Source organism: Rattus norvegicus, chromosome 5 (assembly GCF_036323735.1).
Source record: "Rattus norvegicus strain BN/NHsdMcwi chromosome 5, GRCr8, whole genome shotgun sequence".
NCBI classification, from domain to species: Eukaryota; Metazoa; Chordata; class Mammalia; order Rodentia; family Muridae; genus Rattus; species Rattus norvegicus.
The window spans coordinates 126,821,948-126,835,976 of record NC_086023.1 but is presented as its reverse complement, the minus strand read 5'-3'; the positions used below and the strand labels follow the sequence as shown (position 1 = coordinate 126,835,976).

General features: G+C 48.9%; 1 long non-coding RNA gene across 4 annotated transcripts; it reads left to right on the top strand.

Annotated features, from left to right (window-relative positions):
* The first annotated feature begins 14 nt into the window (after positions 1-14).
* Positions 15-13,540, top strand: LOC134479025 (uncharacterized). 4 transcript variants are annotated; one of them, XR_010051963.1, is made up of 4 exons: positions 15-3,997; positions 4,971-5,476; positions 5,915-6,072; positions 12,496-13,540. It is a non-coding gene; the product is annotated as an uncharacterized LOC134479025 (long non-coding RNA). The 4 variants fall into 4 exon arrangements; XR_010051962.1 differs by having other exon boundaries at positions 15-5,476; XR_010051965.1 differs by lacking the exon at positions 12,496-13,540 and adding an exon at positions 11,722-11,789 and having other exon boundaries at positions 15-5,476.
* Positions 13,541-14,029: the final 489 nt, after the last annotated feature.

Sequence of the window (14,029 nt, the reverse complement as noted above, 5' to 3'; positions counted from 1 at the left end):
CTTAAACTCTTTAACCTCCCTTGTACCCCACCACCCACCAGAGGTAGTGGGAAAGAAAGGGGTAGCGGGTAGTGGGAGAAGTAGACCTGTTTAGAAAGGTTCTTTGGAGCAACTCCCGTCTGTGTTGTCTGGACATCAGCGGTTCAGTTCACAGGTTAGCAGGCAGAGACAGACCAATCCACTCGCAAAACTTCAGGGATACATGAACAGCCCAGTTCAGTAGAGTCCGTTTCACAACAGCGGTGAGGTAACACGACTTAGCAGAGACAGTCAAGCCTCAGCCTCAGCTTGAGTCAGCAGGAGGGACCTAGAAGGATACCAGGAGAAGTTCTTGGTTTTGCCTCTCTAGGGAAGCAATGATCAGCAAAGAGGCAAGACCCACAAGCCTTGCACAGTTATCTGTACCAGCAAGCCAAGCTCTGTCTCCATCACTCTGTGGAGTCCTATTTATACCCTCCAAACATCACGTGTCCTCCATGTGCCTTGCCTCAGCACGTGCAACCAAGCAGCCCAAGTCTGCAGAGTCCCGACAACCGCAGCTCAACTACACAACGTAAGGTGGACCAATGCGTGCATGTCACTAGCAAAGAATCCTTCATCACGTGTCCTTTCATGTGCTTGTTTTAACAGAACATCCTCTCTCCTGTGTCTGCTTCCAGAAAAACGTTCCTTCGTGAGTCCGCCTTAGCCTTTCACACCTGTGTCCACTTTAGCAGAACATTCCTTCATGTGTTCACCCCAGCAAAAGACATTCCAACGGACTTTCCAAAGAATCCTTAAAGTTTCTACTTCAAGGGGGACCAGCAAAAATCAGAAAACATACTGACAGGGAAGGGCCAGTGAGATGGCTCATCGTGAGTCAAAGCACCTGCAGCCAAGCCTGAAGACCCGCAGACCCACAGAGAGAAGTCAAGAATCCACTCCCACTAGTTGTCAGTTTTCATCCTTTAATACTGGCACGACAGGGAACTAGGGGGACATAATTGGCCCAGTCTTACCCAGCCACTATGTGGCGGGACTGACGTTAAGTCCAGACAGCTGATTCTTGTCATGCTCTCCTAGACTCCCTCTAAAACAGCATGGTGCACTTGTCTGCTGCTTCAAAGGGTCCCCGGCCTCAAGTGCAATTTCAGCACTTGTGTGTGTGTGAAGGCATAGCAGGAGAACTGAAAGCAGGCTAGCCTGGGCAACATAATGAGACACTATCTCCAAAAGCAACAAAGGCACAAAGCAGACTTGTTACCACGTTGTGGAATGTGGACAGGCTCAATCCCCACCCCATGTACCCCATAGGGTCCTTCTTTCTCTTTCTCTCTCCCTCTCCCCTTTCCTTTTCTCCATCCCTCCCCTTCCCTAGTACCGGGGCTTGAACTCAGGGCTTTATGCATGCTAGGAATGAAGTGGAAACTTTAAGGGTTCTTTGGAAAGTCAGTTGTGTTGGGTGGTGTTTTGCTGGGGCAAACACGTAAAGGAACGTTTAGCTGAAGCAGACACAGGAGAAAGGATGTTCTGCTAAAGCAAACACACGAAAGGACACATGATGAAGAATTCTTTGTTAACAACACACGTGTATGTATTTGTCTGTCTTATATTGCATAGTTGAGCCCCATTTGTCAGGACTGCATGGACTCAGGCTGATTGGATGCCGAGGCAAGGCTCATGCTGAGGTAAGGCCTGTGGAGGACACGTGACGCTTGGAGGGTATAAATAGCACTCCACAAAGTGACAGAGACAGAGCTTGGCTTGCTGGTACAGCCAGCTGTGCAATGCTTGTGGGTCTTGCCTCTTTGCTGATCATTGCTTCCCTGAGAGAAGCACAACCAAGAACTTCCCCTGGTGTCCCTCTGGGTCCCTCCTGCTGACTCGAGCTGAGGCTGAGGCCTGCCTGTCTCTGCTAGGTCATGTCACCCCTATTGTGAACCTGACTCTACTGAACTGGACTGCTAGTTCATCCGTGAACTGTTTTCGAATGGATCAAGGTGCCACTGCTAACTCGTGAACTGAACTATTGATGTGTAGATAGCATAGACAGGAGTTGCTCCAAAGAACCTTTCTAAACAGGTCCACTTCCCCAGTACCCTTTCCTTCCTCTGATGGGTGGTGGAGGAAAGGGAGGTTAAAGTGTTTAAGAACCATCATTAAAAGTAGGATTTGAGGGGTTGGGGATTTAGCTCAGTGGTAGAGCGCTTGCCTAGGAAGCGCAAGGCCCTGGGTTCGGTCCCCAGCTCCGAAAAAAGAGAACCAAAAAAAAAAAAAAAAAAGTAGGATTTGAAAAAGTTAAAGTTACATAGGGAAGTGTTCTATTGTCAAGCTACACCCCAAGCTCTCCAAAGGGTTTCTATTCTTTCCTCCTTCCTGCCTATGTCCACCTCCCTCTCTTCTTCCTGCCTCTCTCTCTTTAAAAGAGATTCATTCTATGTAAAATACGTACATGTTTATGTGTCTGAGTGTTTGTATATATACTATGTGTGTGTAATGCTCTTGGAGGCCAGAAGGGGGAGTCAGATCCCTCGGAACTGGTGTTACAGGCAGTTAACTGCCTGCTGTGTGCTGGGAACCAAACTTTGGTCCTCAGTGAGAGCAGCACGTACTCTGGCCCGCTGAGCTATCTTTCCAGTCTTTCTTTGGAAAGAACTTGTAATCTTGCCACAGCCTCCTGATTCCAAGCCTGTGCCACCACATCTGACCTTCCAAAGGTCTGTGTATGTGTGCGTTTGTAACATGTATATATGTGTGGTATATGTGTGTGTTTAGGTGGGCAGTACCTGTGCATGTGTATGAAGGCCAAAAGACATTTGGAGCTCCCTGTCTTATTCCCTTGAGATAAGGTCTCTTGCTGAATTTGGAGCTAGTGGCCAGAGAACACTCAAGACACTCCTGTTTACAGTCCCCCCCAGGATGTGACTAAAGTTACACACTACTCCCTAGCACTGGGGTTAGAGGCAGGCTTGGCTTTTCACGTGGGTGCCAAGGATTAAACTTAAGTCTTCACGCTTATTCAGTTTGTGCTCTTACCCACTGAGACATTTCTGCAACCTGTTAAAGAGCTTCAAAATATATACAAAGTGGTCTGTGCCTTTAATCCCAGCTCTTTGGAGGCAAAGGTAGGCAGATCTCTGTGAATTCTGGGTAGCCTGGTCTACATAGAAAGTTCCTGTACAGTCAGGGCTACATAACAGAGAGACCTTGCCTCAAAAGACAAGCCAGAAAGAATAGTGTGTGTGCACAATGTGTGTGTGCAGAGGTTGGAGGACAACTATTGGGAGCTGGCTTTCTCCTTTCCCCGTGTAGGTTCTGGGGTAGAACTCAGGTCACCAGGCTTAGTGGCAAGTGTTGTTATCCACTGAGCGGACATGAGTGACCAGTGAGGGGGCTGTTACTCTGGGGTAAGATGACATAGGGGCATAGGGACACAACATCTAGTGAGGACAGACCAGTGGCCAACTGTGCTTTCCGTCTGTTTCCTGGCCCAACTCTTTGTTTCCTGGCTTCTGGGCCAGCTCTCAATTTTAGTATATGTGCTGTCGAAGTGAGCACCTGGGCCAGCTCTCAAACCCAGTCACCCACAGATGCTGATCCCTGTTCCCACACCAGGCCTGCATTAGAGCTGGAAACCCTGTCTCAGGTACTCTGTGCTGTGAAGAGTCAGGGCATGGGTATCAGGCTAGGCCTACAAGGCTGTTACTATGTGACAAGGGTGGGGCATTGGAGAAGGGGTGGCGGCCCAGCCCAGCCAGCCTGCATGATTTGGGGGTGGGTGAAGCTGGAATGTGGGTCTGGTTTTGCTTTCATTGTTCTGTGGCAGGCCTGGCAGAAGTGAAGTCCATGAGCAGTGGGCTTTTCAGGCAGAGGGGCAGCACAGCCAGAGGCGTGGCTGGGGACAACATGAGGCGCCATTGGTGAGCAGTGGAGATGATCTTTCCTCTGGATGCTCTCCCTACAGAATGCTGCGGCCAAGCCAAGGACTTTCCATGCTGTCATGGCTGTGGTAACCTTTGTGAGTAGACTGTGTTTAGGCCTTCCACAGCCTGGATTGAGATGTTAAGTCTGGGGGACAGAGGGGTGCTGATGAATACCGGTGTGCTGCTGGCTGTCGTTCTGGGCAGGAGAGGCTGAGCCTGACCCCGTGTGCAGGTCTAGATGACGCTGCAGTATTTCCAATTACTGTGAGTGGCTTGGTTGGGGAAACCATCCAACAGAAGAAATGGGGATGGGGGGGGGTGCTGGAGAGATGGCTCAGCGGTTAAGAGCTCTGGTGGCTTTTCCAGAGGACCTGGGTTCAATTCCCAGCACCCACATCGTAGCTCACAACAATCTGTAGCTCCAATTCCAGCAGATTTGGTACCTTCACAGACGTACATACAGGCAAAACATCAGTGCACATAAAATAAAAATAAGTCTTTGAAATAAAGAAATGTGAGGCTCTATGATGGGGGCTGAGGGGTCTGTTCTAGGCATCTTTCTTGTTTCAAACTGATTTCTTCGTTAGAGACAAATGCTACTACTGTTGATTTTATGTGATTGTGGACAAAGAAATCCAAACATGGAGGAAGCTAAGTCTTTTGTTAATTAATTAATTATAAGTACACTAACTGTCTGCAGACACACCAGAAGAGGGCATCAGATCTCATCACAGATGGTTGTGAGCCACCATGTGGTTGCTGGGAATTGAACTCAGGACCTCTGGAAGAGCAGTCGGTGCTCTTAATCACTGAGCCATCTCTCCAGCCTGGAAGCTAAGTCTTTATGATTCTGTTTCCTAGTCATAATTCATCATCACTGTTGACCTCACCCCTTCTAAGATGCTTCCTCTCTGCAGGCTCATTCAGTCTCCTGCAGGCATGGTCATGCTCAAGGGAAAGGGGGTCCTAGCCCTGCCCTTGGCTGTCCTGTGCCACTCTCATTTAGGGTTTACCTGGACTAAGGTGTGATTCATGTCCTAGCTCCCTCTCCCTCTGCTTCTTCCTTAGCCAGAAGGTACCTGGACTAGAAGGTTCTGTTCCCTGTGCAGCCAGTGTCCAAGGTGGCTCCAGGACAGTTCCTCTAGGGTCCCTTCAGCATTGGACTGCACCTAGCTCCTCTAGGAACACTCAAGCAGCCCTGGGGAGGAAGTGCATGGATGGTCCCAGAGTCCTTAGCCACAGCCCACACCTGTCTGCCTGCCATGGCTCTGAGTTGCTTTAGAAATATACAGTTCAACTCCAGCTCATGCCCGGCTCAACTGCAGCTGCTCTATGCCAGCCTGTGCCAGTCTGTGCCAGTCCATGCATCTCAGACCTGATTCATCCTGTGCACTTCGTGGCGGTGGAGGGCGGGTCAGAGATGACTCAGTGCGAAGCCTGCTGGGAGAGGAGTCCTTTACCACAACCCTGCTGGTTTGTTAGCATCCCAGCTGGTGAAATGGCCCAACCTGGAAAAATGCCTGCTGCTAAGATGACCCCAGTTTGACTGATGACCTGGAACTACAATGTAGAAGGTGAGAACCAGCAACAAGTGGTCTTCTGACCTCCATGTAGACACTGTGGCACATACCCCTAACCCCCCAAAATAAATACGTGTGATTTAAAAAGTTTAAGGAGGGGGTTGGGGATTTAGCTCAGTGGTAGAGCGCTTGCCTAGCGAGCACAAGGCCCTGGGTTCGGTCCCCAGCTCCGAAAAAAAGAAAAGAAAAAAAGAAAAAAAAAGTTTAAGGAGAATTTCTACCGGGCAGTGGTAGTGTGTGCTTTTAATCCTAGCACTCTGGAGGCAGAGGCAGGTGGATTTCTGTGAGTTCCAAGCCAGTTTGGTCTACAGAGAGAGTTCCAGGACAGCTAGGGCCACAAGGAGAAACCCTGTCTTAAAAAAGGAAGTTAAGCAAGTAAGCAAACAAAGGCACAAAATCATTTTTTTTCAACTGTGTATCTCTTGCCAACAGTTTCTTACTGTGTTAGGTTTTCCTGCCCAGCCCTGAGGGACAAAGCCCAGGAAGAGCTATTTCTCTCTGGAAGCATGCATTCTCCCCCAAGCCCACCAACTGCAAGCAGATGGACTACTCTTCCCCTGGCTTCAGTATTTGGTTGTGGATGCACGAGAGTGAGTCCCAGCTTGGCCTTCCTTGTTGTGTGGCCTTGGGGAACTGTTTGAGCTCCCCTGAGCCTGAGTCCTCATCTGTAAAATGCTGGCGGTTCGTTCTTGGTGGGGTTATATCATACTAAGTGAAGTACTGTGTACACCAGTGCTGAGCCCAGAGGTGGCACGACGTGGGGTGAAAGCCTGGCAGCCCCCAGCCAGGGTGTCACTGGGCTGGGAAGTCACTGCGGTTCCCACAGGTCCATATATGTGTTGTGTGTATATGTATTCATTCACACTGTGCTTATGGGGGTGTGTGCTCTGTTTGTGTGCACCAAGGGTGGATATGTGTAAACAGAACTGCACAGGCACGCCTGGGCGCCTGTCTGCACATGGCTGAGTGCACCAGCGTTTTCCCAGCACTATTAGTAGAAAGCTGTAATTACGCTTTTCGGCAGTAGCAACGGCTGGGCTCCCCTAGCCATTAGGCTGCACACCAGGGAGAGGGGGGACGAGGACCACCCGCACCCTCCCAGTCCCTGCATGCTGCATGAGCACGAAGCCACCCCCTCTCTCACCATATGCCTGTGTTTTACAGTTCTTTGGTGCATGGTGCTCATCGAGTGGCTAATTAGCAAAATGAATTAATTGACATCCATATGTGTAATTAGCAAATGCTTATAAGCAGCTATTCTCCTTGGGATGTCTAAATTTCCAAGGGTCAGATGCTGGGGGCTGCTGTGGGGGGTAAATAAGAGATGAGAGCTGCTAGTGTGAGCACCAAGACCTGCCCTGGGGGGGGGTGGCTCTGTGTGCTTGCTAGGCTGGAGGAGGGGGAGGGTGGGGGGAGAAATGCACATGAGTCTGGGAGGAGGAAACTGAGTCTACACCCTGGCAATCAGGAGCCCTGGGTTCTGGTGTCATATCTGTGATCTCCTCTGTGACCTTGGGTAGGACCTTTGCACTTCTGGGCCAGCCTCTGCTTCTCAAGTCTTTAGGTTAGGATGTGTGTGCACGGGAAGGTGGAGGCCAGAGGAAAGCCTGGGGTATCGTTGCTTAGGTGCCATCTGCCTTGTTTTTCTGATTGGTTCAGGGTCTCTCAGTCACCTGTTGTTTGCTAAGCAGGCTAGGCTTCAAGCCACTGAGGCTCCAAGGAGTCTCCCATATCTTCTCAGAGCAAGGATTGTAAGCACGCGTGACACTGACATTTTTATATGGGTTCTGGTGATCCAAACTCAGGTCCCTCAGGCTTGTGTGGCAAACCATGTTACCCACTAAACTATCTCCTTGGCCTCAGTCTTTGCATCTAATAGGAATAGATGGGACCTGCTGGTCTCTGGGAAAGATCCTAGTGCCTGTATTCTTTTTCAACTAGAGCAGAGCATTCTGATAACCAGCGAGTTGGTGCAAAGAAGGGTGTTTGTGTCCCCTATTTGTCCCAGCCCTACATTACTATATCTCACACACCTGGGGCTTGGTCCATGCTGTGTCCTCTGCTCATAAACCCTCATCTGCCTTCCATACCACTAGGGCAATGAATGGATCTAGAGCTATGTTTCTCTTTTGGTTCTTTTTTTTTTTTTTTTTTTTTTTTCGGAGCTGGGGACCGAACCCAGGGTCTTGCGATTCCTAGGCAAGCGCTCTACTACTGAGCTAAATCCCCAACCCCTAGAGCTATGTTTCTCAACCTGTGGGTCAAGTCCTTTGGGGTGGGGCTGGGGGTAGGGGCTCAAAAGACCCTTTCACAGGTGTCCCTATAGTCATAGGCAGAAACAGATATTTACATTATGATTCATAACAGTAGCAACATTAACAGTTAAAAAAGTAACAACACGGGGTTGGGGATTTGGCTCAGTGGCAGAGCGCTTGCCTAGGAAGCGCAAGGCCCTGGGTTCGGTCCCCAGCTCCGAAAAAAAGAACAAACAAACAAAAAAAAGTAACAACACAAGAATTTTATGGGGGTTGGGGGAGTCACCACAACATGAGGAACTGTATCAAAGTGTCTTAGCATTAGGAAGGTTGAAACACTGTTCCAGAGCCTTTTGAATTGATAACATGTTCCAACCTGTGCTGTCTTCCTGCCTCCAGCCTCCTGTGACTTCAGAGCGCTCAGCAGCTGACTTTCAAATGCATTAACTTTTCCTTCTGAGTCTGAGCAGCCACTGTGGCTAAAGGCCACTACCCTGGGCAGGAAGGCTAATTTCATTCATTTAATTCATCCATTCATGGAAGCGTCTATTAGACACCTGCTGCAGCGCCGAGGATACTATGGGGAGCCGCGTTGCTTTCAGTAGAAGCTCTGATGCAGAGGTGCTGAGGAGAGAGCTGAGTCAGTCTGAGCAAGTTAGTCAGAGATGCTGGGTGCGGGCAAGGCCTGGAGGAAGGGGCTACTTGGGTGAGGAAGCCATGGTGATTAGAGTGATAGAGTCCTCAACGGCTCTAGGCAGGAGCATGGCACACCAAGCACACACCTTCAGAACTCACCAGGCTCCATTGACTGGAGGAAGTCCCAGGGAAGTGGGAAAAGGATGGTCTAAGGGAGAACTAGATGGTACCGGATATAAACAGGTTACCCCTCCCCCGGGGGAAACCTCTGCCTCTGTGCTACCCCAGGTTTTCTGTCTCTGCCACCCCAAGGCCCATTCTACCATGGCACTGCCACCTTTGGATCTCAGGCCCCTTTCTGTCTTCTTTTTAATATTTGAGTTGGGGTCTCTTCATGTAGCTGTGGCTGGCCTGGCACTTTCTCTGTAGATTACTCTGGCCTTGAGTTTTCAGTAACCTTTTTCCTGTACCTTACAAATGCTGGAATTGCAGGTAACAGTCACACCAAGGCTACAGAGTCTCTCTTTCTTTCTCTTTCAAGATTTATTTATCTATTTATATATATATATATATATATATATATATATATATATATATATGAGTACATTACCTCTGTCTTCAGACACACCAGAAGAGGGCATCAGATCCCATTACAGATGGTTGTGAACCACCATGTGGTTGCTGGGATTTGAACTCAGGACCTCTGGAAGAGCAGTCAGTGCTCTTAACCGCTGAGCCATCTCTCCAGCCCCAGAGTCGATTTCTATCCCTGGCCTCAGCTGCTCTTAAATGGCCTGGAGAAGCCAGGGACCCTGACAGTCCAAGTGTTGTAGAGCAGGTCCCTTTGCCTATTGCAGGCTGTGGAGGACAAGGCTGTGCATAGCTCTGAGATCAGCGTGGTTTTCAGTGAGATCTGTTGGTCTAAGTTGTCTGGCTTGAGATCCCTATTGACCTTCTGAGTCCCACACTCTCACCTGTAACATGGAGTAAAACTGTCTAGTTCTCAGGGCAATATTTGCACACGAGAACCATTTAGTACTGTTGCCAGAGGTGATCTTGGAATCTGATAGGCATATGGAGTTCCTTCTCAAAATACTACCTAATTTCAGAAGGTTCATAGAGACCCTGGGGTCCTCCAGCCCCCTGGGTGCACTGAGAACTGTGGCTTCACTCCTAGGTGAGGGAATGTAAGAGGTGAAGAGCTAAGGGGGCTGGGGGTGGCTCAGCAGTTGAGGGCACTGGCTGTACAATCTCAAGGACCAGAGTTTGGGTCCCAGAACTCACATAAGAAATCAGGTGTCGGGGTTGGGGATTTAGCTCAGCGGTAGAGCGCTTGCCTAGGAAGCGCAAGGCCCTGGGTTCGGTCCCCAGCTCCAAAAAAAAAAGAAAAAAAAATAGGAAAAAAAAAAAAAAAGAAATCAGGTGTCCTGTGCATTCCTGTAATGCCAGCTCCAAAAGCAAGGATGGAGACAGGGGGATCACTGGGAATTGTCTTCCAGCCTAACTGAGAAAATGGGAGCCCCAGGTTCAGGGGGAGACCTTGCCTCAGAGGAGTAGGTCTCAGGAGAGTAGTAAGAAAAGTAGAACTGATGCTGATGCCCTCCTCCGGACTCCTGTATGCACATTCACACACATGCGATCACACAGAAACACACAACCACCCACATCCACACCCCACACACATATCTATATTCCAACCCACACACATACACACACCTCACCACACACTTACCTCACACACATGCACCCCCACACACACATAAGCACCTCACACACAGACCACACACACATACACAGCACACACACAGAGAGACCACACATACACAGACCACACACATACACACACAATGCACAACACACACAGACCACACACACACATATATATACAGCACATACATACACACACAGACCACACACATACACACACACGCACACGCACTCACACACACAGACCACACAAACACACATAAGCACCTCACAGACCACACACACACACATACACCACACATACACACACCACATAAGCACCTCACACACAGACTACACACACACATGCACAGCACACACACAGAGACCACACACACACATAAGCACCTCACACATACACATACCCAGCACACACACACACACAGAGACCACAGCACACATACACAGCACACACACACAGAGACCACACACACACACTCACACACAGACTACACAAACACATGCACAGCACACACACACAGAGACCACACACACACACACACACAGAAGCACCTCACACACAGACTACACACACACGCACAGCACACACACACACAGACCACACACACACACACACACACACAGAAGCACCTCACACACAGACTACACACACACATGCACAGCACACACACAGAGACCACACACACATAAGCACCTCACACATACACATACCCAGCACACACACACACACACAGAGACCACAGCACACATACACAGCACACACACACAGAGACCACACACACACACACACACACACACACACAGAAGCACCTCACACACAGACTACACACACACACACAGACCACACACACACAGAAGCACCTCACACACAGACTACACACACACATGCACAGCACACACACACACAGACCACACACACACACACACACAGAAGCACCTCACACACAGACTACACACACACATGCACAGCACACACACAGAGACCACACACACATAAGCACCTCACACATACACATACCCAGCACACACACACACACACAGAGAGACCACAGCACACATACACAGCACACACACACAGAGACCACACACACACACACACACACACAGAAGCACCTCACACACAGACTACACACACACACACACACACAGACCACACACACACAGAAGCACCTCACACACAGACTACACACACACATGCACAGCACACACACACACAGACCACACACATACACACACACATACACACACACACAATGATAGTTTGTGTATGTTTGACCAAGGGAGTGGCACTATTAGAAGGTGTGGCCGTGTTGGAGTAGGTGTCACTGTGGGTGTGGGCTTTAAGACCCTCACCCTAGCTGACTGGAAGTCAGTCTTCTGCTAACAGCCTTCAGATGAAGATGTGGAACTCTCAGCTCTGCCTGCACCATGTCTGTCTGGACACTGTCCTGCCCCCATCTTGATGATAATGGACTGAACCTCTGAACCTGCAGGCCAGCTCCAATTTAAATGCTGTCCTTTATAAGACTTGCCTTGGTCATGGGGTCTGTATTGGTCTGCCTTACATTGCATAGCTGAGCTGCATCTGTCTGGGTTCCATAGAGAGAAATGCACTAAAAAACTTCTATTGGTTTGCTGCAGCTTCCCTTTCTGAGGACTTGAGCTGATTGGCAGAGTGATGTCACCTGAGACAGACGCATGTGCTGAGGCAAGACCCGTGGGGGACGCGTAATGTTTGGAGACAGTATAAAAATTACTCGGTAGACATGATGGAGGCTGAGCTAGGCTTGGTTATAGAGTGAGCTGTGCAATGCTTGTTGGTTTCCTTCCTCTCTAATCCTTGCTTCCCTGAGAGAGGCACAGCCGGAACTTCTCCTGGGTCCTTCAGGTCCTGCTTGCTGACTAGAGCCTAGGCTAAGGACTGGCTGTCTTTGCTAGTGTAGTGCTAGGGAAATGTTAGTGATCTCTCCCAAAACAGACAGGAGCCGATCTGGTGCAAGCCACAGCAGGACAGTTTTGGTGGTGGGGAGCCCTAATTATCTATTGGAGCAAGGCTTTATAGAAAGCGATGTGAGGGGTGTGTGTGTAAGCATCTAACTGGATAGCTACCATGGCCTTTAACATAATTGGCTGGTGCTGGGAGTCCTATCATAAACGTAATTTCTGCTTCCCTCTGCATTGGTGGTCGTTAGGCAGGGGGTGCGCTTGTAACCTGGGGCTGTAGATCTGTTGGGATAACCCGGAGACGTTGGTCTTATTGGGGGTGAGGGAAGTGACTGGAGCCAGGCTCAGGTTTTGTTGGGGGGTAACTTGGAAACTAATGCTAGGTACCGGCCTGTTAGTTTACCTGAGTTTAAACTTAAGTCAGGTTCTCTAAAATGGAGCCTGAATTTAAAAGATCTGTCCTCTTACTAGGTTGTGCCACTGCTGCTGATTCGTGTTTGCTATCCTGACTGCTGGTGTAACTGGGAGGTGTTTGTGAGCGGATCAAGCTGCCGCTGCCTGCTGACCTGTGAACTGAACTGCTGACTTCCAGACGACACAGATGGGAGTTCCTCCGAAGAGCCTTTCTAAATAGGTCCACTTGCCACCCCACACCCACCCTGTATTCTTTCTTTCCCGCTACCTCTGGTGTGTGGTGGGTTAAAAGGGAGGTTAAAGTGTCTAAGAACTATCATTAAAAGTAGCATTTGGAGGGGTTGGGGATTTAGCTCAGCGGTAGAGCGCTTGCCTAGCGAGCGCAAGGCCCTGGGTTCGGTCCCCAGCTCCGGAAAAAAAAAGAAAAAAAAAAGTAGCATTTGGAAAAATTAACGTTACATATCCCTGAGGTCACTGCGTGCATCTTTAATCCCAGGGTTTAGAAGACAGAAGTAGTCAGTGAGGCAGTACTCAGATGTGAAGCCAGCCTGGTCCACATTCCACTCAGTCAGGGCTTACAAAGTGAAACCCCAGCTCAAACAAACTCCAAATCAAGATTAAAGTTAAACAATCATCACAATAAAACCCAAACTGGCAAGAAGGCATCGTGGCTTATACCTATCTGACATCATGAAGCTGGCCGGCCACCAAGCCTCCCACATCCAGTGCATGTACGGTCTCTCTTCTGTGGGAGCTGAAGCCGCAGTCTCAGTGGGAGGGGGAGCAGAACGCTCCCAGGGGACAGAGGGGACTGTGTGAAACTTTAGCGTCTTCATAGGTCCAAAGCCATCTTGGAGTCTCAAAGCATCCTCCTGATGCTTTGAAAAACGAGCAAACAACCACCAAGAGAAATGGTTTTAAGGGCTGGAGAGATGGCTCAGTGGTTAAGAGCACCGACTGTTCTTCCAGAGGTCCTGGGTTCAATTCCCAACAACCACATGGTGGCTCACAACCATCTGTAATGGGATCTGATGCCCTCTTCTGGTGTGTCTGAAGACAGCTACAGTGTACTAAATAAATATAATAAATAAAATATAAAAAAGAGTTATCTCTTTTTTTTCTTTTTTCTTTTTTTCGGAGCTGGGGACTGAACCCAGGGCCTTCCGCTTGCTACTGAGCTAAATCCCCAACCCCGAGTTATCTCTTTTAAAAAGAGAAAGAGGGGGGTTGGGGATCTAGCTCAGTGGTAGAGCGCTTGCCTAGCAAGCACAAGGCCCTGGGTTCGGTCCCCAGCTCCGGAAAAAAAAAATAAAAAGAGAAAGAAAATGGTTTTAAAAACAAAAATGGTTGTTGAAACAAAATAAAAATGAAATACTCCAAAAGTTAAAATAACAAAATAGAAGTGAGAGTAGAAAAATAAAAAATCAATAAAGGGACTTAATGACAATAAGTATTCCAGAAATGGGATAACCCCAAAAGAAAGAATGATTTTCTAGGCTGTACAGATGAAAAATATCTATCAAATGTCTAGGCAAAAACCAGAAATCCTAAAAAAAAAGAACCCAGATGTGACACAGGCAATTGCCACCAA